The 25,569-nt window shown below is 48.3% G+C and overlaps 1 long non-coding RNA gene across 1 annotated transcript in view; it reads left to right on the top strand.

Annotated features, from left to right (window-relative positions):
• Positions 1-25,569, top strand: part of LOC119627230 (uncharacterized) — a 162,506-nt gene that overhangs the window by 3,792 nt on the left and 133,145 nt on the right. The window contains exons 2-3 of the long non-coding RNA XR_005243328.2: positions 9,436-9,529; positions 10,056-10,190. This is a non-coding gene — a long non-coding RNA (uncharacterized lncRNA). The remainder of the gene's footprint in view (positions 1-9,435; positions 9,530-10,055; positions 10,191-25,569) is intronic.

Raw genomic sequence — 25,569 nt, 5'->3', positions numbered from 1 at the left:
TGATCTGCCCTCCTCGGCTTCCCAAAGTGCTGGAATTACAGGCGTGAGCCACCATGCCCAGCCAAAATCATTGTTTCTTATGGGGTGCTATCCTGCAGGGCAACATGGTAGGATGTTTTGCAATATCCCCGCCCTCTACCCACCAGATGCCTTGCAGGATCCTCCAATTATGACAATGCAAAATGCCGTAGACATCACCAAATGTCACTGTATGCCAAATCTCCCCCAGTTGCAAACCACTGCATCATACAGGTTTCTCTCCATGAAATGCTTTGCACAGGGCTTCCATGATGATTGGAATTCATTAGTCTAGTCCCAGAGCAAAATCAAGAAACTCAGTATCGGCCTGGCGTGGTGGCTCATACCTGTAATCCAGGCACTTTGAGGGGCCGAGGCGGGTGGATCACGAGGTCAGGAGATAGAGACCATCCTGGCTAACATGGTGAAATCCCGTCTCTACTAAAAATACGAAAAATTAGCCGAGTGTGGTGGCGGGCGCCTGTAGTCCCAGCTACTCAGGAGGCTGAGGCAGGAGAATGGCGTGAACCCGGGAGGCGGAGCTTGCAGTGAGCCGAGATAGCGCCACTGCACTCCAGCCTGGGCGACTGAGCAAGACTCCTTTCCAAAAACAAAAACAAAAACAAAACAAAACAAAAAAACCCGGGTGTGGTGGCTCATGGCTGTAATCCCAACACTTTGGGAGGCCGAGGCGGGCGGGTCACGAGGTCAGGAGATGGAGACCACCTTGGCTAACACGGTGAAACCCCGTCTCTACTAATAATACAAAACAAATTAGCCAGGCGTGGTGGTGGGCGCCTGTAGTCCCAGCTACTCGGGAGGCTGAGGCAGGAGAATGACGTGAACCCGGGAAGCGGAGCTTGCAGTGAGCTGAGATCGAGCCACTGCACTCCAACCTGGGCGACAGAGGGAGACTCCGCCTCAAAAAAAAAAAAAAAAAAAAAAAAAAAGAAACTCAGTATCACTTTATGTTGAGTTTATAACAGTGCTTCTTCCCAATTCTACCTTCGACATAGGTAAGTAGATTCCTCCTCAGGGCCCCAGACCTTACAGAGTCCTGCTCTAGGCTTGTTTCAGCCAAGTCCCTTCCCATGGAGGAGGAAGTCAACAGGGACAAGAGAATATGTCCACTGGAGCCTGTTCCCTCTCTCCTAGACAATTCTGGGTGCTGGCAGGACATCAAAATTTCTTGCTCAGAAGGGTCAAGTCTACCTTCAGGGCATAGATAACTTTTTCACAGGGTCACTTCCCCAGACTGGGCCATGACACTGGGGTGGCTCATGTGGGGTCATGGAGTGTCAATGTAGATGGAGCTTAGACATGTGGCCTATGCTATTTTTGGCAACGTAAATGGAGCTTAGATATGTGGGCTGTACTTTTGCCCCAGATCGTGCAAATGCAACACAAGGGCCTGCTCTCTCCTTGAGCCACCAGCTCTCTTAAAAGATACCATTGAGATCGCTAGCAACTCCAAAGCCTCTGTGTACCTTCTCCACTTTCCTTAATCTGCAGAAAGTGGTGATAAGCACTCACCTCAAGTGGAGAACCAGAAGGGAAAAGAAGAGGTTCCGAGAACCCAGAGAATTCCTCCTCAGAGCAAGCAGGGGCTAGACAGCTTTACACCTCTCCACTGAGCAAAGAGCACCACCCCATGAGCAGTGAAACACTCTCCGGAAAAACACCAGCATTCCTGGTAGATTTCTTTTCCTTTGCTTGTCTCTAACCGACACACAACCCCTTCTCTGGGCTATGGACTCCACAGTCAGATATGTAGTGAGATGTGGCCACTGCCTCCTCCTCAGTGAAGCGGTCTGGCTGATGCTCCCCCAGGGGAAATGAATCACTCTCTTGACTTTGAACTTGCACAGCTTGTTACTCACACCTTGGCTAGTGACTGACCTGTTCCATCACACTTTGTGGAGAGGTGAATCCTATGAGCTCCCCCAAGGCAGTGGCACCTGACTCACCTGGCTTACCCTGAGGGCCTAGCACAGGGCTCACACACGGTGCAGCTGCTCAGGTGTTCTTCCCTGAATCAATTAACTTTAAAATTCCACCTGGTTGGGATCAAAGTCATTGAGATTTATGAGAAAAACCAGTCCAACCAGTCCCCACTTCATGCTTTTCCCCTGTGGCTCTTAGATCCTGAAGCTGGTTTATTTTGTCAACTTAATGTCCTGCTATCAACACTCACTTTATGCTTGGTCCAAGCATGAGTAGAGGCAGAGCTTCTTTATGTTGTAAAGACTGGGAGCATCAAAAAGAGGAAGTTTTAGAGATTGTATTAGTTCCCTAGGGCTGCTGTAACAAAATGCCACAGACAAGGTGGCTTAAAACAACAGAAATATGGCTGGGCACGGTGGCTCATGCCTGTAATCCCAGCACTTTGGGAGGCTGAGGCAGGCGGATCACCTGAGATCAGGAGTTCAAGATCAGCCTGACCAACATGGAGAAACCCCATCTCTACTAAAAATACGAAAACATTAGCTGGGCATGGCGGCAGGTGCCTGTAATCCCAGCTACTTGGGAGGCTGAGGCAGGAGAATTGCTTGAACCTGGGAGATGGAGGTTGTGGTGAGCTGAGATCACACCACTGCACTCCAGCCTGGGCAACAAGAGCAAAACTCCATCTCAAACAAACAAACAAAAAAACCCAGAAATATATTCTGTCTGGTTCTGAAGACCAGAAGTCCAAAATCTAGGTGTTGGCAGGGCCTCACACTATCTGAAGGCTCTCAGAGGGCCTTCCTTGCCTCTTTCTAACTTCTAGGCATGTTCCTCAGCTTATAGATATCCATCATTGCATGGCATTTTCCCTGTGTGTCTTCTCTCTCTGTGTTCAAATGTCCTTTTTTTTTTTTTTTCTTTTTTTGAGATGGAGTCTCATTCTGTCACCCAGGCTGGAGTGCAATGGCGCGATCTCGGCTCACTGCAACCTCTGTCTCCCGGGTTCCAGTGATTCTCCTGCCTCAGCCTCCCCAGTAGCTGGGACTACAGGTGCCTGCCACCATGCCCAGCTAATTTTTGTATTTTTAGTAGAGACAGGGTTTCACTATGTTGACCAGGCTGGTCTTGAACTCCTGACCTCAGGTGATCCACTGGCCTTGGCCTCCCTAAGTGTTGGGATTACAGGTGTGAGCCACTGCACCTGGCGCCCGCTCCCCACCTTTTTTTTTTTTTTTTTTTTTGAGACGGAGTCTCGCTCTGTCGCCCAGGCTGGAGTGCAGTGGCCGGATCTCAGCTCACTGCAAGCTCTGCCTCCCGGGTTCATGCCATTCTCCTGCCTCAGCCTCCCGAGTAGCTGGGACTACAGGCGCCCGCCACCTCGCCCGGCTAGTTTTTTTTTTTTGTAGTTTTAGTAGAGACGGGGTTTCACCGGGTTAGCCAGGATGGTCTCGATCTTCTGACCTCGTGATCCGCCCGTCTCGGCCTCCCAAAGTGCTGGGATTACAGGCTTGAGCCACCGCGCCCGGCCGCTCCCCACCTTTTAAAATAAGGACACCAGTCATTGGGTTAGATTTCACCCTAACTCAGTATGACTTGATTATGTCTGCAAAGAGTCTGTTTCCAAGGAAGCTGACTCTCATGGGTATGGAGGTTAGGACTTGAACATGTCTTTTGAGGGGATATCCACTACAGAGATGAAAGCACTTAATTCCCACAGCCTTTGGGGAAACTGGCTTGTGGCATGTGTGAGCCGAACCTCACATCTCATCTCCCCACAAGAAGCTTTGAATCTGGAAAGCTTAATTTGGATCCTAGCTCCATCGTATGTGCCACCTCGGATAAACTGCTTAAACCAGAATACCTTCAAATGTTATTATACTCCTCCACACAAAATCAAAGAGCTTTGTAACAGTTTATTTTCATTTCTTCTCTTCTATCCTTTGGGCTATTGTTTTCTTTCTTTTTCTATTTCCTCCCTTTTTTCTTTGGAGACAGAGTCTCACTAGGTTGTCCAGGCTGGAGTGCAGTGACCATTCACCGGCATGGTCATACTGCATCACAACCTTGAGCTCCTGGGCTCAGGCAATCCTCCCATCTCAGCTTCCTGATGGGCTATTATGATTATTCATTTTACTTCTACATATGTTATAAACCTCATAAGACATTGTTATTATTTTTTGCTTTAAACAGTTTCAAGTTTAGAAAAACTTTGGCTATTTGTTTTTTAGCCTTCCCTCATTTTGGGGGGGCTCCAATTACGTTAGACCACTTGATACTATCCCACAGATGACTAAGGTGGTGTTCATCTTATTATTTTATTTTTATTTTCATTTTAAAAATCTATTTTTATTTTGACTAGGCGCAGTGGCTCACACTTGTAATCCTAGCACTTTGGGAGGCCAAGACAGGTGGATCACCTGAGGTCAGGAGTTTGAGACCAGCCTAGCCAACATGGCGAAACCCTATCTCTACTAAAAATACAAAAATTAGCCAAGTGTGGTGGCGCGCACCTGTGACCCCAGCTACTTAGGAGGCTGAGGTGGGAGAATCACTTGAACCCTGGAGGTGGAGGTTGCAGTGAGCCAAGATAGCATCATTGCACTCCAGCCTGGGTGACAAGAGTGAAACCCGTCTCCATAAATAAATAAATACATGTAAAATAAAATAGAAATGGCCCATTCAAAATTCATGAGAAAAACATGGAGAGGGAGGTGGCTCCTGGAGGGAGTGGTGTGGGACCAATAGCTAAAGGAATCCAGTTTTGGTGAGCTATCTGCACCATCAAGGTGAAGTGTCATCAGCCCCTTGCTCCACAAAGCTCGTGGAAATAGAGAACCATGAATTCGATCGAGAGACAAGCTTCATGAAGAATCATGGGTTCTTTCTTTTTTTTCTTTTCTTTTCTTTTTTTTGTGAGACAGTCTCACTGTCACGCAGGCTGGAGTGTGGTGATGCGATTTTGGCTTACTGCAATCTTTGCCTCTCAGGCTCACCTGCCTTAGCTTCCTATAGGCAGGTGCAAGCCACCATGCATGGCTGATTTTCATTTTTTGTGGAGACAAGGTCTTGAGAGGTCTCACTATGTTGCCCAGGCTGGTCTTGGACTCCTGGGCTCAAGTGGTCCTCCTGCCTTGGCCTCCTTAAAGTGCTAGGATTACAGGCATGAGCAGCTATGCTCAGCCTGGGATCATGGGTTCTTTAACTGTACCCTCTTCAGAGCTTAGCCCAGTATGGGATATAAAGAAGCTTCTCAGGATAGATTGACTATTATTTGCAAAGGTAATCAGAAGTGAGTGTGTGCTTGGAACAGATACCAGAGAATACAGTCTCCGCGATGAGATCATCTGGGCCCTGTGAAAGAAACTGTTTGGCAGAGGTGGTTGCTTTTCAAAGCTGGCTGGGTGCGTTTCGGTCCTGTGTTAGCTGTTTAGAGTCAAGGCTGGCCTCAGTGAGAAGGGAAGAGCCAGCGAGTGGGTGGTCTAGCCTCCTGCACTCAAATATGTCTCCCCCAAAAGCTGAGAGTCCCTTTGGAATTCAGTTTCTTTCAGTTATTTCTGCCTGTTCAAATGGGAACACCTTGTCCTGAATGGTGAATGAATTGTTTTCTTCCCCATTAGGGCTTCTAGTTGAAAACCATACCCTACCAGATGAAATGCAGAAGTGATATTTGTGGAAAGTGGTCTGGGTGGAAACCCTCCTCTAAATCCCTTCTGAGATCTCAAAGGACACTGGTTCTCAGAAGAGCCTAGAAGACAGAGACAGGGGCAAGGAGGGGTCCCACAGCTGCCCAACACCAGCCAGCACATAATTTGGGTCAAGATTTGGTTAATTGTGGGTTGGGACAAAGTGAAAGAAAACATGGCTCACAAAGGAAGTCCAATGGCACCCATATGACACATGTACGCTGGGCTCAGTTACAGACATGGGGAGGAGCAAGTTTGGAAGCCGCAACTGTCACCATCAGGGAGAGCTGGGGCCACAGCTAGGAGACAGGACCTCTAGTCAGAGTCGCTGCTGTTTCAGGGATGGAAGACTCAGATGCTACAGGCTTGACCTGCCTTCAAGGTATGATTGATGGCAGGTATGCTGGGAAGTTTATTTGCCTCCTGGAATGTTTTCCCTACCTGCTCACAGATGCCTGACATTCCTTTTAACAGGGAACAAGCCTTGCATTACAGAGCAAAAGAGCAAGCTTAAAACAGCCATCGGAGGAGAATTTCATATCTGAGAAAGACAGCAAGAGGGGGAGAATGGTTGTGTGTGTGTGTGTGTGTGTGTGTGTGTGTGTTTGTCTAGGATGGTATAATTATGCTCAAGGCCATCAAAATAAGAAAATTTGGAGGCTGGGCACAGTGGCTCACACCTATAATCCCACTCCTTTGGGAGGCTGAGGCAGGCGGATCATTTGAGGTCAGGAGTTCGCGACCAGCCTGGCCAACATGGTGCAACCCCGTCTCTACTCAAAATACAAAAAAATTAGCCAGGAGTGGTGGCACACATCTGTAGTACCAGCAACTCGGGAGATTGAGGCAGGAGAATCACTTGAACCTGGCAGGTGGAGGTTACAGTGAGCCGAGACTGAGCTATTACACTCCAGACTGGGTGACAGAGCTAGACTCCATCTCAAAAAAAAAAAAAACAAAAAAGAGAAAGAAAATTTGGAGTCCTGTTGGTGGGGTGGGAGGAGGGAGAGCACAGGAAGAATAGCTAATGAATGCTGGGCTTAGTACCTAGGTAATGGGTTGACCTGTGCAGCAAACCACTGTGGCACACATTTACCTATGTAACAAACCTGCACATCCTGCACATGTACCCTCAAACTTAAAATAAATGTTGATTTAAAAAGTAAAAAGAAAATTTGCTTTCTCCCCACATAATAGCAGTAGCAGCAGCATTTCAGAATGGCTTTATTTTTTCCCAGCTTTAAGAAGCAGAGGAAAGCAAGGCCTTTCTTCCAGGCAAGAATATGAAAAAGGGGGGGGAGGGGTTGTTGCTTTAAGGGGAGTTGCGCTTATTTTTTTTTTGTCTTTTTTTTTTTTTTTTTCCTTTTTGTGGAGAACGGGGTCTCGCTATATTACCCAGGCAGGTCTCGAACTCCTGGGCTCAAGCTATCCTCCCGCCTCTGCCTCCCTGAGAGCTGGGATTACAGGCGTGAGCCACCGCGCCCGGCCTCATATTCTCGATTTAAATTCTTTCATAGATCTCAAATTGTCGCTCTGAAATGCAGTACTTCCCTCTGCTGGCCATAGGGTTGTATAGCTCATCAAAAACAAGGATGTCTCCCAAGTCCTCTCCCTCATCCAAGACTAAGGAATTGACTCTGGACATGAGGTAGGAGATAAATCAAATATAGGATGATTTTCCAACCCTCACGCCCCCCTCAGAAAACATCCTTGAGTGTCTTTTGGCTCTGACTTTAAACAGGTTTATCTAGCTTCTCCAGCCTGTGCTTAGCCAATCAGGTCACACTGGCATGAATGTGCAAAGAACAATGGCTTGGAGCCCCACCCACCCAATTGCAGGACCTTGGCCCCCTTCCAAAACCTCCCTTGGAGATTCTGGAATACTTTCAGGGGACTGAGGCTTGTGATTTGGGGTTTGGGACCTCACAGAGAGTCCACCGTGTTCTTCTTGCTGGCTTCTGTCCCTACACCATCTCTTGGTTAAAAAGCCCCTCAAGGGCTCAAGCCGGGTGCGGTGGCTCACACTTGTAATCCCAGCACTTTGGGAGGCTGAGGTGGGCGGATCACCTGAGGTCAGGAGTTTGAGACCTCCCTGACCAACATAGTGAAACTCCGTCTTTACTAAAAATGCAAAAATTAGCTGGGCATGGTGGCACACACCTGTAATCCCAGCTACTTGAGAGGCTGAGGCAGGGGAATCGCTTGAACCTGGGAGGCAGAGGTTGCAGTGAGCCGAGATTGCACCACTGCACTCCAGCCTGGGTGACAGAGCAAGACTCCATCTCAACAACAGCAACAAAAGCCCTTGAAAGAAATTTTCTGCTGCTCTGTTGTTCTGCCTGAGCCGCACTCTGCTAATTCTCAAATCTGCCTCAGTTGCAGTCCTGCTAGTGGCAGTTTCTGTGCAGACGTAGGAAAAGGGGCCCCACAAGATAGTTGGAATTTATTCCAATATATTTGCATGACCAAATAACAAGTTACTTGCTCTCCATTGCATGGTGGTGCGTTTGGTTAAAAAGCTACCATAGCCTAGCAGAGTGGTGGTGATGCGTACCTATAGTCCCAGCTACTCAGGAGGCTGAGGGAGGAGGATTGCTTGAGCCCAGGAGTTTGAAATCAGTCTGGACAACATAGTAAGACCCCGTCTTTTTTTTTTTTTTTAAAGAAAAGGTACCATGCTTAGGGGGCTTTTTGTGAAACTGACTTTCCACAAATTGATTCTGAAATCAGAGTGAAAACTCTACTAGTATTTTCTATTTCTTTAAGATGTTTTATTTTATTTTATTTATTTATTTATTTGAGACAGAGTCTCCCTCTGTTGCCAGGCTGGAGCGCAGTGGTGTGATCTCAGCTCACTGCAACCTCCGACTCCCTTGTTCAAGCGATTCTCCTGCCTCAGCCTCCCAAGTAGCTGGGATTACAGGCACACGCCACCATGCCCAGCTGATTTTTGTATTTTTAGTAGAGACAGGATTTCACCGTGTTGGCCAGGATGTTCTTGATCTCCTGACCTCATGATCCGCCCACCTCGGCCTCCCAAAGTGCTGGGATTACAGGCGTGAGCCATGGCCCCTGGCCAAGATGTTTTATTCAAATTCTACTTTGATTTTATTTGAGGCCTTCAAAACCTTCCGTAATGAAGTGTGGATACATCCTTTAGGATGAGAAATAGAGCCTAAAGGAGATGTTCTCAACATGACTCTCCAGTAATCAGTAGTAGTAAGTACTAGGGTCAAACCTCACCTTGGGGAGAAAAAGGGTATTTATAGGTTTATGGGCCTTTCTCAAAGGCAGACTGAAAAATACAAAACACAGGTCTCAATGTAGAGGCTGAGAAGTGGGAGCATATCCAGTTTTTAAAAGCAAATAAAATACAAGTTATTACTTGTGACACAAGCAAGCCGGAACCCCAAGACCCAGAGGTGCTTCTTGGCATCCGGAAGAAGCCGATGTGGTGGCAGTGCTCTGAGTCGGGGGATGCTCAAGGATTACTCTGTAGGCCTTCAGTGATGTGTTTAGTGCTGCAGTGGGAAACTTCACCTCTCTTTTAATACCAGTCTAAGGCCTCAGCTCTGCTCTGATAGGAGCTACTGGAAGCAAGTGACTTTGCAGAGGACCTAAACTGTAAGAAGTTCACATTGAAAGTTGTAGCCAGGGTCGGTTTCATGGGTGTGCATCCGGCATAGACAGGGCCTCATGCTCAGAAATGCTCTATTCAAAAGGGTCCTGCACTGGGGAGCTAATGCTCCATGACTACTGTCTTAGAATTCTTTTCTGTTTTTTTGAGGTGGGGGGATCTCGCTATGCTTCCCAGTCTGGACTCAAATTCCTGGGCTCAAGTGATTCTCCCTCCTCAGCTTCCTGAGTAGCTGGGACTTCAGGTGTGTGCCACTGCACCCAACTTGTCTTGAAATTCTTAATAATTTTATCTTTGCATTTGCATTTTGCAAGTGAAGTCCAATGGGACAATGCAGCATGCACTGAGGGCTTGGAGTCTTGGCCCATGCATGGTCTGCCTCTCCCTGTTTCCCTGGAACAGTTCTCAGCTGCCTGTTCCCCGCTCCCTGGTTCCCCAGGCCCCACCTGACTTCACCTTCCTTGCTGAACTCTGCCTGCTATAGGGGTCTAGCTGTGGGCACAGGGAGAAGTGAGGTTGAGTTGGTGTGCCCTATGGCATTTTGGGGAGCAGCAGGGTGGCAGCCATCCTTGCCCTGGGCTGGCAGTGCCATGGTGCCTTTGATGGTCAGCAGCAGGACCAGGTCTCTCAGCCATCCCCTGGCCAGGTGCTGAGACTGCTTTGGAATGGAGATTTAATCCCTTGGGGTCTCCCAGCAGCCATGGGTTGGGGCAGCCAGGTCCATGGGAAGGGAAGATTGACGGCCTCACCTCATCCTTGCCCCTGGGCAGAGACGGCATGTCAGTCTGGTGGTCTAGCCAGAGGAGGACCTCTGGAGCTGGGGAACTGTGCATGGATATGCAGCCATGGGCAGCCCACCTCCTACTCCTCACCCCCCAGTGCCTGCGAGGGTCTGCACTCACCCTGTAAGTATCTCTGTGCCCAAGGAAGCATAGCATCAAATAGCAAATAAGAAACACCAAGAAAGGGCAAGAGAAAGACCACAGAAGAAAGGAAAAGTTTGTATTTTAGTGCCTCTAATGACACGTTTCCCCCCTACCCATCTTTTCTTTTCTTTTTTTTCTTTTCTTTCTTCTTTCTTCTTTTTCTTCTTCTTTTTTTTTTTTTTTTTTTTTTTTTTTTTTTTTCAGGGTCTTGCTTTATTGCCCAGGCTGGAGTACAGTGGCGCAATCACGGCTCACTGCAGCCTCAACCTCTTGGGCCCAAGCAATCTTCCCACCTTGGTCTCCTAAAGTGCTAGGATAACAGGCATGAGCCGCCACACCTGACTGAGGCCTCACATTTTCATTTTGTGCTGAGACTTGTAAATTAGGTAGCTAGCCCTGGCTGTAGCAGAGGGTATAGATTCTTTTTCTGGCTCTGTTTTTGTGACATCTCAACTTACTGGGCTCTTATTAAAGGTGATTTAGGTGACTTATCAACTTTTCATGAGTACAGATGAAGAACTCTTCTAGGGCAGGGGTCTCCATCCCCTGGGCCACAGACCAGTACTGGCCTCAGGAACCAGGCCGCACAGCAGGAGGTGAGTGGCAGGCAAGCAAGTCAAGCTTCATCTGTATTTACGGCCACTCCCCATCACTGGCATTATCACCTGAGCTTGGCCTCCTGTCAGATCAGTGGCGACCTTGATTGACATAGGAGCATGAACCCTCTAGTGAACTGCCCATGGGGGAGATCTAGGTTGCATGCTTCTCAGGAGAATCTAATGCCTGATGACCCGTCACTGTCTCCCATTACTCCCAGATGGGATCGTCTAGTTGCAAGAAAACAAGTTCAGGACTCTCACTGATTTTACCTTACGGTGAGTTGTATAATCATTTCATTATATATTACAACGTAATAATAATAGAAATAAAGTGCACAATAAATGTAATGCACTTGAATCATCCCTAAACTATCCCCTGCCACCCTAGTCTGTGGAAAAACGGTCTTTCTTTTTTTTTTTTTTTTTTTTTTTTGAGACGGAGTCTCGCTCTGTCGCCCAGGCTGGAGTGCAGTGGCCGGATCTCAGCTCACTGCAAGCTCCGTCTCCCGAGTTCATGCCATTCTCCTGCCTCAGCCTCCCGAGTAGCTGGGACTACAGGCGCCCACCACCTCGCCCGGCTAGTTTTTTTGTAGTTTTAGTAGAGACGGGGTTTCACCGTGTTAGCCAGGATGGTCTCGATCTTCTGACCTCGTGATCCGCCCGTCTCGGCCTCCCAAAGTGCTGGGATTACAGGCTTGAGCCACCGCGCCCGGCCTGGAAAAACGGTCTTTCATGAAACTGGTCCCTGTTGCCAAAAAGATTGGGACTGCTGCTGTAGAAGGTATGGGATTGGGAGGTGGGGGTCACACAAATAGCCACTGACAACCTAAGAATAGTCAGCATGGGCCTGTAAAAACAGATCAATAGGTATTTGTGGAAGGTACTGATGAATACATGAATGAATGAATGAAACAATAAACTAAGAAAAATGGTATGGCATGCATGAATGTGTGATGGGCCCAAAATATGATCCTCCTAGGGATATTTGCCTTAGAAAAGGAGGCAAAGGCTAAGCTGAAAAAATCTGTGGCACGTGAGAGCCCTAGGGGGCTCTGGGTATGGGTGGGAGGAATCTGAAGTCTCTCTGTAGAGACTACTCTTGGGCCATCCAATCTTCTCTGCTCACTACAGCGAAGCCTTTTTCTGCCCACTACAGCTTCCCACATGCTGCTTAATGTTGATATCTAGAAGAGGTTCTAGCCTGGCATGGGGGCTCCTGTAATCCCAGCACTCCGGGAGTTCAAAGTGGGAGGATTGCTTGAGCCCAGGAGTTCAAGAACAGCCTAGGCAACCTAGTGAGACCACATCTCTACAAAAAATTTAAAAATTAGCTCAATGTGGTGGTGTGTGTCCATAGTCCCAGCTACTCAGGAGGCTGAGACAGGAGGATCACTTGAGCCCACAGGCTACAGTGAACCATGATCGTGCCACTACACTCCAGCCTGGGTGACAGAGCAAGACCTTGTCGCTCAAAAAAACAAAAAGAGAAAATAGAAGAGGTTCTTACTGTACAATAGGACTATTTTTATTTTTTGAGTCAGAGTCTTGCTCTGTCACCCAGGCTGGAGTGCAACGGCAGGATCTCAGCTCACTGCAACCTCCGCCTGCTGGGTTCAAGTGATTCTTCTGCCTCAGCCTCCCGAGTAGCTGGGATTACAGGCATGGGCCAGCATGCCCGGCTAATTTTTGTATTTTTAGTAGATGGGGTTTCACCATATTGGCCAGACTGGTCTTGAACTCCTGATCTCATGTGATCCACCTGCCTCGGCCTCCCAAAGTGCTAGGATTACAGGCATAAGCCACCTCACCCAGCCACAATAAGAGCTTTTTAATGAGAAGAAAACAGAAGTCTTGATAGAGAATTTCTCTTCCTGAGAGGAAGTACCAGCAGGTTATGAACCTTAGTTGATTTGTTTTTAAAATCTCAAGCTGTAATAATTCCCAATTGCTCGGTGCACAGTGAATGAGGCTGATATTTAAACAGAATGCCGCATGGCACCCACTGTGTCCACACTTCCTCCCTGCCTGTCCTATGCCTCTCCAGGTGATGTCCACCTTCTCCTTGAAGCCCTCTCTGACTGCTCCAGTCCCTGAGCTTTCCTTCCTGCACTCGTACAGCATGAGGAAGGCTCCATCTTTTTCTAGATGCGCTATTGTTTTAGCATTTGCCGTGTGCACTTTAGAGCCTCATTGCCTCTTTGAGGCCAAGGATGGCACTGTCCCTTCTCTCTAGTTGCTCTGAGTGCCAAGCACAGCCCTGAACACCAAATACTTTGACTCTTTTCTGGCTACTCAACCCTCCTGGCTGTTCCTTCATCACCCTGGACCTGCCCCCATCCCAGGGTCTTTGCACTTGCTCTCCCTCTGCCTGGAAAGCCCTTCTCCCTGCAATCTGCAGGGCTTGATTACTCTTCTCTTTCAGGGCTTTGCTCAAATGTTACCTCATCAATGCACCCTTCTCTGACCATCCTATTGAATATTCCAAATCTTTTTTTTTTTTTTTTTGAGACAGAGTCTCACTCTGCTGCCCAGGCTGGAGTGTAATGGTTCAATCTTGGCTCACTGCAGCCTCCACCTCCCAGGTTCAAGTGATCCTCCCACCTCAGCTTCCTAAGTAGCTGGATCTACAGACATATGCCACCACGTCCAGACTTTTTTTTTTTTTTTTTTTTGAGACAGAGTCTTGCTCTTGTCACCCAGGCTGGGGTGCAGTGGCACGATCTTGGCTCACTGCAACCTCCACCTCCCGGGTTCAAGTGATTCTCATACCTCATCCTCCTGAGTAGCTGGGATTACAGGTGCCCGCCACCACACCTGGCTAATTTTTTTATTTTTAGTAGAGACAGAGTTTTGCCATGTTGGCCAGGCTAGTCTCAAACTCCTAACCTCAGGTGATCCACCTGCCTCGGCCTCCCAAAGTGCTGGGATTACAGGTGTGAGCAGGCCAGGAACTATTGTGCCATGGATATTGTTGGTAGCCTATCCATCTTCCATGTCCACATCTGCAGGGGAAGGGGACCCTATCCTCAGCTCCTGGGGTGGTCCCTGGTTGGCACAGCCAGTTGGCACAGTCCACTTTCCTGAACACAGTCACAGCCTTCAGAGGGGCACCTGGAACTTGAGCTGTCCAATCAGGGAGATTCTCGGGACTCTTACCTGTAATGTTGCTGTAGACTTGTTTCCTGTTCTTCCTGGAGACATTGTTGGCCTGACTGAGCCATCTGGCCACCAGAGTGAGGATGTGGACAACATAAAGCAGAGGGCAGAACCGAGGGAACCCCAGATAAGGGGAGACAGACCTGGACTAAGGCAACTCTGAAAGGCAAGACTTTCTGGATATTTTTAAGGCACTTGGGGACTAAAGTAATAGAGAGTCTAACAAAAAAATTTGAGATGTCCATTATTTATATTGTTCGAAGTATAAAGAAATATGGAAACTCCTTTGCTTACAAACTTCCAGCTTCCAATTAAGCAGAGGCCCCAAAGCTATAGCCCAAAGCAGAAGTATGTTGCCTTTAACAGGGGGCACCTGTCGCCGACTCCCAAGAGTGTGGAGTTGGGAACACTATAGTTGGCATTTTCAGCTTGTTCTAGAAGTCCAGGACTATGTATCTTGTCTTCTTAACCTGAATGTGATTCTCCCCAATCCAGGGAATGAGCTGTGAGCTTTTTTTTTTTTTTTTTTTTTTTGAGACAGGGTCTCACTCTGTCACACATGCTGGAGTGCAGTGGTACAATCATAATCACGGCTCACTGCAGCCTTGACCTTCTGGGCTCAAGCAATCCTCCTGCCTCAGCCTCCCAAGTAGCTGGGACTATAGGCATGTGCCAACAAGCCCAGCTAATTCTTGTGCTTTTGTAGAGATGGGATTTCACCTTGTTGCTCAGTCTGGTCTCAGACTCCTGGACTCAAGTGATCTGCCTGCCTCAGCCTCCAGAAGTGCAGGGATTACAAGTGTGAGCCACCACGCCTGAGTTCTCTCTTACTGGAATGAAAGTTTTCAGGGGATGCACATTTCAGCTCCCTGCACCCCTGTAATGACAAGAGAGACCAATGCTGTAATGTCCTTTTCGCAAATGGCCGAGAGCACACAGATCTGACATGCGTGGAAGGTATTGTGAGGCTGTGTTCTGAAAAGGAATAGTAAACTAGGAAAAGTTTCTCTTCAAACAAACAAACAAAAACCTGGCCTCTGCCAAGCACGTGCTTCTCCCAGGTTCTTGGCTTCTCAGTTTACTTCCTGTCTTATCTGTAGCAAATGGTTGCTGAGAACCTGGAAGCAATTCCTTATTTGCAGTCAATGGCAGATTTTTTTTTTTTTTCCTTTTTGAGACAGTCTCGCTTTGTCGCTCAGGCTAGAGTGTATGGTGTGATCTCAGCTCACTGCAACCTCAGCCTCCTGGGTTCAAGTGATTGATTCTCCTGCCTCTCCTCCCAAGTAGCTGGGATTATAGGCATGTGCCACCATGCCCAGCTAATTTTTGTATTTTTAGTAGAGACGGGATTTTGCCATGTTGGCCAGGCTGGTCTCGAATTCCTGACCTCAATGATCCCCGCTCCTTGGCCCCCCAAAATGCTGGGATTACAGGCATGAGCCACCATGCCTGGCCATAATGGCAGATTTTTAGGTGAAAAGAAAAGCACAGTTAATGGCCAGGTGCAGTGGCTCACGCTATAATCCTAGCACTTTAGGATGCCGAGGTGGGCAGATCGCTTAGGTCAGCAGTTCGAAACCAGCCTGGGTAACACGGTGAAACCCATCTCTACTAAAAATACAAAGTTAGCCGGGCATGGTGGCGCATGCCTGTAATCCCAGCTACTCGGGAGGCTGAGGCAGGAGAATCACTTGAACCTGGGAAGCGGAGCTTGCAGTAAGCTGAGATCGCGCCATTGCACTCTAGCCTAGGCAACAAAAGCAAAACTCCATCCCCAAATGAAAAAAAAAAAAAAAAAAAAGGCCAGATGCAGTGGCTCACATCTGTAATCCCAGCACTTTGGGAGGCCGAGGCAGGTGGATCACTTGAGGTCAGGAGTTTGAGACCAGCCTAGCCAACATGGTGAAACCCCATCTCTACTAAAAATACAAAAATTGGCTGGGCGTGGTGGTGGACACCTGTAATTGCAGCTACTTGGGAGGCTGAGGCAGGAGAATAGCTTGAACCCAGGAGGCGGAGGTTGCAGTAAGCTGAGATTGCACCATTGCACTCCAGCCTGGGTGACACGAGCGAAACTCTGTCTCAAAAAAAAAAAAAGGAAAGAAAGAAAGAAAGAAAGAAAAGCACAGTTAAAACTCTTTGTTTTGTGAAGCAGATGTGGACAGGTCTTATAAATGGGAAAGGAGAAGCAGAGGGCAAGATGGTTAACATTTGGCATAAGCAGCTGTGACCTGGTGAGCTGGGACAGGGAGGAAAAATAATACAAAAATCACAGCTAGCACTCTTTTTGTTCGTTTGAAATGGAGTCTCGCACTGTTGCCTGGGATTGGAGTGCAAACGTGTGATCTTGGCCCACTGCAGCATCTGCCTCCCAGGTTCACCCGATTAGTTGAGCAACTGAGTACCTGCGATTACAGGCGCACACCACCACACCCGGCTCATTTTTTGTATTTTTTGTATTTTTTTTTTATGGGATGGAGTCTTGCTCTGTTGCCCAGTCTGGAGTGCACTGGCGTGATCTCGGCTCACTGCAACCTCTGCCTCCTGGGTTCAAGCAATTCTCTTGCCTCAGCCTCCTGAGTAGCTGGGATTATAGGCACGCGCCACCACGCCTGGCTAATTTTTTGTTTTTTAGTGGAGACGGGATATTTCACCATGTTGATCAGGCTGGTCTCAAACTTTTGACCTTATGATCCACCTGCCTCGGCCTCCCAAAGTGCTGAGATTACAGGCATGAACCACCACACCCGGCCAATTTTTTGTGTTTTTAGTAGAGACAGGGTTTCACTACGTTGGCCAGACTGGTCTTGAACTCCTGTCCTCATGATCCACCCACCTCGGCTTCCCAAAGTGCTGGGAGATTACAGGCGTGAGCCACTGCACCCGGCCAGTAATCACAGCTAGCATTCTTGAGTGCCCATATGTGCCACACACTGTTCCACTTGAAAGTGCCTTTGCAAAAATTATAACTGAAGAAATTATGACAGTGAAAGAGATCAGACCAAACCAACTCCATCTTGCTTCTAACTTTTAAGCTGTCCTTGTACATTCCTGGGCGTAGGCCGAACTAACTTTGGGAAGGAATTCAGTTCATGGTTTGACTCCGAAACAAAATTGGTAACAGCCCTTTTCGAAGACGCGCTTCTTGTCTGGGGACCAGTCTGCCTTTGCAGGGCTAACAGATTAGCTACAAGATTAGAAAGTACAGTTTAGTGGTAATGCAGCCTCTGGCTCCAAGAGTCTGAACCTCCCCAAATTGCTCCTGGGGATAACATCACTATTGTAAAACCTAAGATGAGTGCTGGAGATATTTTGCAGATCCTGCACTTGATGGTTCAGCTGGATCAGCTGACATCACCCGGAATGGTTATCTGGCTCAACCAGTTCTGCCATCCCACCCAGAAACAGAAGACAGTAAGAAAAATTCACTTTGACCCCATGTGATTCCATCTCCAACCTGATCCATCAGCACTCCCCACTTCCCGAGCCCCTACCTGCCAAATTATCTTTAAAAACTCTGATCTCCAGATGCTCTGGGAGACTGATTTGAGTAATAATAAAACTCTAGTCTCCCTCTCCCGCACAGTCCGCTCTGTGTGAATTACTCTTTGTCCATTGCAGTTCCCCGGTCTTGATAAATTGGCTCTGTCTAGGCAGCAGGCAAGGCGAACCCACTGGGCAGTTACATACTTACATTTATTTATTTGTTTGTTTGTTTGTTGAGACAAAGTCTGTCATCCAGGTTGGAATGCAGTGATGTGATCTCTGCTCACTGCAGCCTCGACTTCCCGGTCTCAAGCCATCCTCCCACCTCCGCCTCCCAAGTAGCTGGGACTACAGGTGCACGACACCATGCCTGGTTAATTTTCGTATTTTTTGTAGAGATGGGGTTTCACCATATTGCCCAGGCTGGTCTCAAACTCCTGGACTCAAGCGATCCCCCTGCCTCAGCCTCCCAAAGTGCTAGGATTACAGGCATGAGCCACTGTGCCCAGCCCTTGCCTTACATTTAATCTTCACTATTAATACACACGTTATAAATGAGAGCATTGAAGTATGGAGAGCAGAAGCAACTTGTCCAAGGTCATACGCAACTAGAAAGGAGTGTAACTGATGTTTAAACCCTAACAGTCTGGTCCCAGAATCTGTGCTTTTAAAGTCAAGAAAAGCACATCTGGGCCTTGACCTTTGGAACCACCCCTAGCACACAGGCTTTAGCTAGCAGAGGGGCAGCAAAGGAAGACAGCAAGAGGTGGCCCCTGGTCGTAGCTCTTTGTGGTTTGCCCAGGCTTTCTAAAAGAAGGTTCACTGACTCAAAAGGGTTTGAGGCTTTACAGACTGGTAAGCTCTCCCCAGACTGGGTAGTTGTACTTTTATTTTGTTAAGTAAAAAACATTTTTAAAAATCTGCTAACATCACTATCATTTCATAAAGCAAATGTAATTTCAATGCAAATAAACCCCAAGAAAGACACCATCTCAGAGTACAGGCCAGGCTTTTAGGTTGAATAAATCTACCTTTAGTAAACACCTCCTTTCATTGTCCTTATTTTCCTTAGCTCACCATGGGCCGGTGGAAACTTCCTCATGGGTAGCACCTGTTTAAGGACTGCCATCCAGAAACCACCGTGATGCCTCATACGATCCCCATAAACCCTCTGCAAGGTAGACAGGGAAAGTCTTCTTTACCCAGTCCACTAATGAAGAAACCGAGGCTCAGAGAAGTCTTGTTTAAGAACACACAGCCTTAAAAATGGCAGCGCCAGGTTACAAACCCACGTTTTCAGACTCCAGGGGTCCAGTGCTCTTTCCTTCTGTACCTCAAAGCATTCACAAAACGCACTCACTGACCACCAGCTTGGTTGCTGTGTGAGGACCTAAATGTTCAGAAAGAGAAGAAGTGTTTCCAAGTGCCATTTCCATTGACAGCGCTCAGAACGGAGTAGTGCAGCTGGCTGAAAGGCAGCCTCTGGATTCATGGCGAGATGGGAAGCCCCTCGGGGGCAAGGTAGGAGCACATTTCCTCTTTCATTCCCAGGCTCAGCCCACACAGGGATGAGCAACAGGGCTGGCAAGAAATCCTTGCAGCTTAGAAGTGTGAGTGTGGGTTTTTTTTTTTTTTTTAATTAAGAAAAATTTTTGGCCAGGTGTGGTGGCTCACGCCTGTAATCCCAGCACTTTGGGATGCTGAGGCGGGCGGATTACAAGGTCAGGAGATTGAGACCATCATGGCTAACACGATGAAACCCCGTATCTACTAAAAATAAAAAATAAATAAATAAAAGCCAGGTGTGGTGGCATGTACCTATAGTCCCAGCTACTTGGGAGGCTGAGGCAGGAGAATGTCGTGAACCTGGGAGGCAGAGATTGCAGTGAGCCGAGATCGCGCCACTGCACTCCAGCCTGGATGACAGAGCGAGACTCCATCTCAGAAAAAAAAAAAAAAGAAAAATCTTTTTAGACACAGGGTCTTGCCATGTAGCCCAGGCTGGTCTCAAACTCCTGGGCTCAAGCTATCCTCTCGCTTCGTCCTCCCAGAGTGCTGGGATTACAGACGAGAGCCACTGGGCCTGGCTGGAGTATGTGTTTTATTGTTTGTTTTTGAGATGCAGTGTTGCGCTGTCTCCCAGGCTGTAGTGCAGTGGCATGATCTCAGTTCACTGCAACCTCCACCTCCCGGATTCAGGCTATTCTCCTGCCTCAGCCTCCCGAGCTGCTGGCATTACAGGCATGCACCACCATACTCAGCTAATTTTCATTATTTTAAATAGAGATGAGGTTTCACCATGTTGGCCAGGCTGGTCTCGAACTCCTGCCCTCAGGTGATATGCCAGCCTCAGCCTCCCAAAGTGCTGGGATTACAGGTGTGAGCCACTGAGCTTGTCCCAGAGTACGGTTTTAAACGCTAGTTTTTATTTAACAGAATTTTACTGTGGTAAGAAGGGAGGAAGAAAAAAAAATCCCAGACACAATTTGAGAGGATGTTTCTAGGAGTTGGGAGAAAAGGATGAAATCCAGAAAAGACTTGATGGAGGTACCCTGGGCAGTGAGGGGAGGAGGGAGGCAGCAAGAGGGGCCTTATCCCTGGAGGAGGACAGCTGGCAGGGAGGCAGGAGCACTGTCTGTGGTGTCCCACTGTCTTAGGATCAAGACCACACCCCCGATATTGCCCCCCAGTGCCTCAGGCCTTGCCCTGCCTACTGCCCTCGTGTCACCTGCACTACTCTTGTTCTGGGTTTCTGGGCTTCAGACACGTTTCCTCAAAGATATCCCCATGGGACCCCACCTCGGGGCCTTTTTTTGCCAGGGTCTTGCTCTGTTGTCTAGGCTGGAGTGCAGTGGCACAATCACAGCTCACTGCAGCCTCTACCTCCTGGGCTCAGACAATCTTCCCATCTTAGCCTCCTGAGTGGCTGAGACTACAGGTGCACACCACTATACCCAGCTAATTTTTTTTTTTTTTTTTAATTTTTGTAGAGACAGGGTTTCACCATGTTGCCCAGGCTGGTCTCAAACTCCTGGGCTCAAGCCATCCTCCTGCCTTGGCCTCCCAAAGTGCTGGGATTACAGGTGTGAGCCACCGTGTCTGGCCCACCTCAGAGCTTTTGAGCATGGCATTCCCGCTCCTGAGTTTCCACCAGTACTTACTAATACCTATTCATCTTTGGGTGACTTCCCTGACTCCTGTGTGCCAGCTGGAGGCGTAGACAGCCCAGAGCCACATTAGCCCACTTCCAGAAGCAGTGGGCATTTCAATGTTCACAGTGTGCACAGGCCCCAGGGGCAGCGGCTTGGCCAGGGGGTGCTCATGAAGCCCACGGTAGCACCAAGGAGCACCCCTTATCTTGTCCTGGGTGGAGTCAGCACCCTGAGCCTTCCCTTCAGATCCTTGTTATAGTCTGCAATTATGTATTTGAGTGAGTTTCGTTAATGTCCTTCTCCCAACTAAATAGTCAGCTTCCTTTTTGTTGGCCATGGTATCTGCAGCCTAGCACGGACCCACAGGCCTGGACGGTGCCCACTAAGTGTCTGTGGAATGGCTTCCTTACTTGTTTTGCCAAGGGGTGCCAGAATGTGCCCCTGGCATTTGCTTTTCATTCACACTATTCTTGTGGCTAGAGTGGAGTGGGTTGGATGTCATGGCCATCTCTAGAGAGCTGTTCCAAGACTACTTGAGATTGTGTTTTCTTCCCAGTCCAAGATTCAGAATCCACTGGCCTTGAGGTCGCCCTGTCCTGGGGACAGTGGGACCTGTCACCTGCTGGCCAAGGTAGGGCTCCAACTTTTGTGAAAAGTACATGCAGCAGGTCTGACCCTTAAACAACTCTTCAGACATGTGGAATGCAGGGTGGGGTGGGAGCTGCTGGCACACCTGTCATTCCGTGTTTAGCCACTGAAGGGCAGTGCTGCTCCACAGGAAAGAGCCAAGCAGACGTGCGCCATCACTGCGGCTTCTAGGTCCGAGTAAGGATATTAGCTAGCCCCTACCAAGTACCAGTGGTGTGCTAGTCGCTTTGAATATAGTACTTGTGCAATCATGCAAGAGAAAGTTGATGACCCATAGTGTAGTGTAGTGTAATATAGTGTAGTGTAGTGCAATGTAGTGTAGTGTAGTGCAGTGCAGTGTAGTGCAGTGTAGTGTGGTTTTTGAGACAGGGTCTCACTGTTGTCCAGGCTGGAATATAGTGACCAGGGCTCACTGCAGCCTTGACCTCTGGGGCTCAAGTAATCCTCCTGCCTTAGCCTCCCAAATAATTGGGACTACAGGTGCACACCACTACAGCTGGCTAATTTTTGTATTTTTTTTTGTAGAGATGGGGGTCTCCCTGTGTTGCTCAGGCTGGTCTCGAGCCCCAGGGCTCAAGTGATTCTCCTGCCTCAGCCTCCCAAAGTACTGGGATTACAGGTGTGAGCCACCACACCCAGCTGACCCTTATTTTAAAGATGAAGTAAAGAAGATCAGAGAGATTAAATGATATTTTCAATGTCTCATGACAGTGGATGGCTAAGCCAGAAATCAACCTCAGGTCTGCCTAAATCCCAAACCCTGTCAATGCCTTCCCCTGCTCTCCCTCTGTCACGATGGCCAATCTTTTCTAGCATGTTGTCCTAGCAGCCACCTGCCAGGGTAGTGCTCACAGCACAACCTTGTCTCACTCAGCTGGCTCAATTTAGCCAACTTTTGATTACCAAAATTAATACGGGGTCACTAACTTGGGTCTAAAATTTTATTTTATTTTATTTTTTATTTTTTTTGAGATGGAGTCTCGCTCTGTTGCCCAGGCTGGAGTGCAATGGCCGGATCTCAGCTCACTGCAAGCTCCGCCTCCTGGGTTTACGCCATTCTCCTGGCTCAGCCTCCCAAGTAGCTGGGACTACAGGCGCCCGCCACCTCGCCCGGCTAATTTTTTGTATTTTTTAGTAGAGACGGGTTTCACCGTGTTAGCCAGGATGGTCTCGATCTTCTGACCTCGTGATCTGCCCGTCTTGGCCTCCCAAAGTGCTGGGATTACAGGCTTGAGCCACTGCGCCCGGCCGGGTCTAAAATTTTAAAATGGGTTATTAAAATGCTTGCTTTGGCCAGGCGCGGTGGCTCATGCCTGTAATCCCAGCACTTTGAGAGGCTGAGCAAGTGGATCACTTGAGGTCAAGAGTTCAAAACCAGCCAGCCAACATGGTGAAACCCCATTTATACTAAAAATACAAAAATTAGCCAGGCGTGGTGGCACGCACCTGTAGTCTCAGCTGCTCGGGAGGTTGAGGCCGAAGAATCGCTTGAACCCGGGAGGCAGAGGTGCAGTGAGTCGAGATTGCACCACTGTACTCCAGCATGGGTGACAGATTGAGACACTGTCTCGAAAAATAAAATAAAATAAAATAAGTAAAATAAAATGCTTGTTTTGATTCCAGAGACTGTTATTCGGTATGCATGGGATAGGGGGAGGAGGGAAAACAGATCTGTCTTTCCACAGTCCTCTCCCTAATCTCATTCTGCAATCTTTCCCACCCCTTCCCCACCCAGCCCTCACATAGCTGCCGGGCAGCTTTCCAACAGACTTGATCACATGGCTCTCTCACTACTGTACTGGGCCCCCTGTAGCTTCTGGAAGAAAGTCCCACTCTTTAGCAAGCAGCCCAGGTGCTTCCTAAGCTGCCAGCTACCTTGCCACCAGACTTCTTCCCCACTGGCTCACGAGGGTGCACTCTCAGCCCCAGCCGCCTGAGCCAGAGCATTCAGCACCTGAAGCTGTAATCTCTCCACTGCAGAGTGAGAATGAAGATACTGGCCACCCAGGTGGTTGTAAGGCTAAAACCACCACCTTTAAAGATCTCTTGGCACGGTGCTGGCCACAGTGGGGCTCATCACCATGTTTCTCACCTTCCCTTCCTCAGCCCTTGGAAATGTGCAAGTATAGTACAACCTACAGAGGCAAATCCATGTGGTATAGCGCTCTGCACAGTGCAATCCCTGTGTAAACATTTCCATACACAGGGAAATGTCAGCTGGGGCATTATTTTGCTCAGACTGACACTGAGGAAGACATTTCCTGGATTTTTTTCCTGTGTCCATGGTGAGGTCCAAAGTGACTCAAATACCACCCAAATCCGTGGATGCTAAACACCTTGAGGGCAGAGACAGAGTTACGAACCTCTGGGTCTCGCCATAGGTCCAACCCAGCACTGGGTCTTCAGTGGTGCCTCTAAGAATGTCAGTTGGTCAATTTGTTATTGACTGGGCATGTGACAAGTCGCAGGAGTGCACAGGTCATTTCAGGGGATCATCATCTGAAACAGACACAGCATTGTTTTAAAGAGCCTGTAGGAGCCCAGAAGAAATACAGGACTTTCTTATTCCTTTTGCAGAAGCTGGCTGTTTAAAGCCACAGGGCATTAGATCAAGAATGCCATGAGGCTGACCAGGGAGGGGCTTGACGTTGAGGGCTCTGGGCTGGTTGGGGCTGGCCGTGCTCACATGTGGAAAGCAATAGGACCCATCCCCTGGTTTTGAGCGTTTGAAGTAGCCTTGGCTTACTCTCTGCTCTGACTTCTCACTTTAGTCTTCCTATTCTGAAGTTCAAAGAGCTGCAAACAGTCCTTCGACAAAGCCTGTGGGGTGTCTCCCCAGGTTCCAGGAACTCTTCAAATCAGATAGACCAGGAATATGAAACTCAGCCTCTTCTGTGAAGGGGCCCACTGGATCCCATAATAAGTGGGAATTCTACCCTCAGCCCAGACTCTCCTGACTCCAGCCCAATCTCAGTCTTAACCTCAGGGTCCCAGCTTTCCTCCGCCCACTGCCACATCAAACTTACCTGTTCTGGGTTTACATGTCAGGTACATTTTCTGATGAATACACATTTGCCTATCTGTGGCTAAGGTATTCCTCGGGTATTGATGGGTCTGCCTGTGTGTGTTCTCCAATCTAAAATGGTCAACTCCCCTTTGAACATTGTAAGCATGTCATATACACATTATTTTTGCCTTTACTTATCTCAGTAACATTATATTCCATGTTATATGGCATTTAAACTATCCGGGTGGTCTTGTATATAATACTTTACCTCCTTCAGAACCACAGGAAAAACTAATTGCTGTTATTTCCATGAGAGATGGGGACTCTCAAGGGACTTGCCCTAGGTCACTTTACAAAGTAGTGATGGGGCTGGGTCTGGTGGCTAATGCCTGTAATCCCAGCACTTTGGGAGACTGAGGCAGGCGGATCATTTGAAATCAGGAGTTCGAGACCAGACTGACCAGCATGGGGAAACTCCATCTCTTCTAAAAATACAAAAATTAGCTTGGCGTGGTGGCGCATACCTGTAATCCCAGCTACTCAAGAGGCTGAGGCATGAGAATCGCCTGAACCCAGGAGGCACAGGTTGCAGTGAGCTGAGATTGCACCACTGCACTCCAGCCTGGGCGACAGAGTGAGACTCTGTCTCAAAAAAAAAAAAAAAAAAAAAAAAAAAGGAGCAAAGCCTCTAGCTCTTGTGTCAGCAGCCTCACCAGCCAAGTCTCTGTTTGTGTTCTATAGTAGCCCCCACAGGGCTACAAGCGAATATATTGCTGTTGCAGTCAGTAAGGATGATGCAACTGAGGAAGGCTGGCGGGCAGGTGGGTGTGGCCAGGGATGGCCAGGGATAGCCAGCCAGGCAGGGAACTCCTGAGTGGAGGCTGCTGAAAGATAGATACTTCTGGGCCCCAGAAACAGCTCTTGGCTTCCAAATACCCTCTCAGCTCCTTGAAAACCTCTAAATAGCTGGGCGCAGTGGCTCATGCCTGTAATCCCAGCACTTTGGGAGACCGAGGCGGGCGGATCACTTGAGACTAGGAATTCAAGACCAGCCTGGCAAACATGTTAAAGCCCCATCTCTACTAGAAATACAAAAACTAGCTGGGCATGGTGGCACGCACCAGTAATCCCAGCTACTCGGGAGTCTGAGGCAGGAGAATCACTTGAACCCGGGAGGCGGAAGTTGCAGTGAGCCGAGATTGTGCTATTGTACTCCAGCCTGGGTGTCAGAGTGAGAATCCATCTCAAACAAAAAACAAGAAACAAAAAACAAGCCTCTAAATAGGGACTAAATCCTTACAGTTCAAGTT

The sequence above is a fragment of the Chlorocebus sabaeus genome, chromosome 14 (genome assembly GCF_047675955.1).
Source record: "Chlorocebus sabaeus isolate Y175 chromosome 14, mChlSab1.0.hap1, whole genome shotgun sequence".
In the NCBI taxonomy this organism is placed as follows: domain Eukaryota; kingdom Metazoa; phylum Chordata; class Mammalia; order Primates; family Cercopithecidae; genus Chlorocebus; species Chlorocebus sabaeus.
Note: the sequence above shows the minus strand (reverse complement) of the source record. Positions and strands in the feature narration are given on the sequence as shown.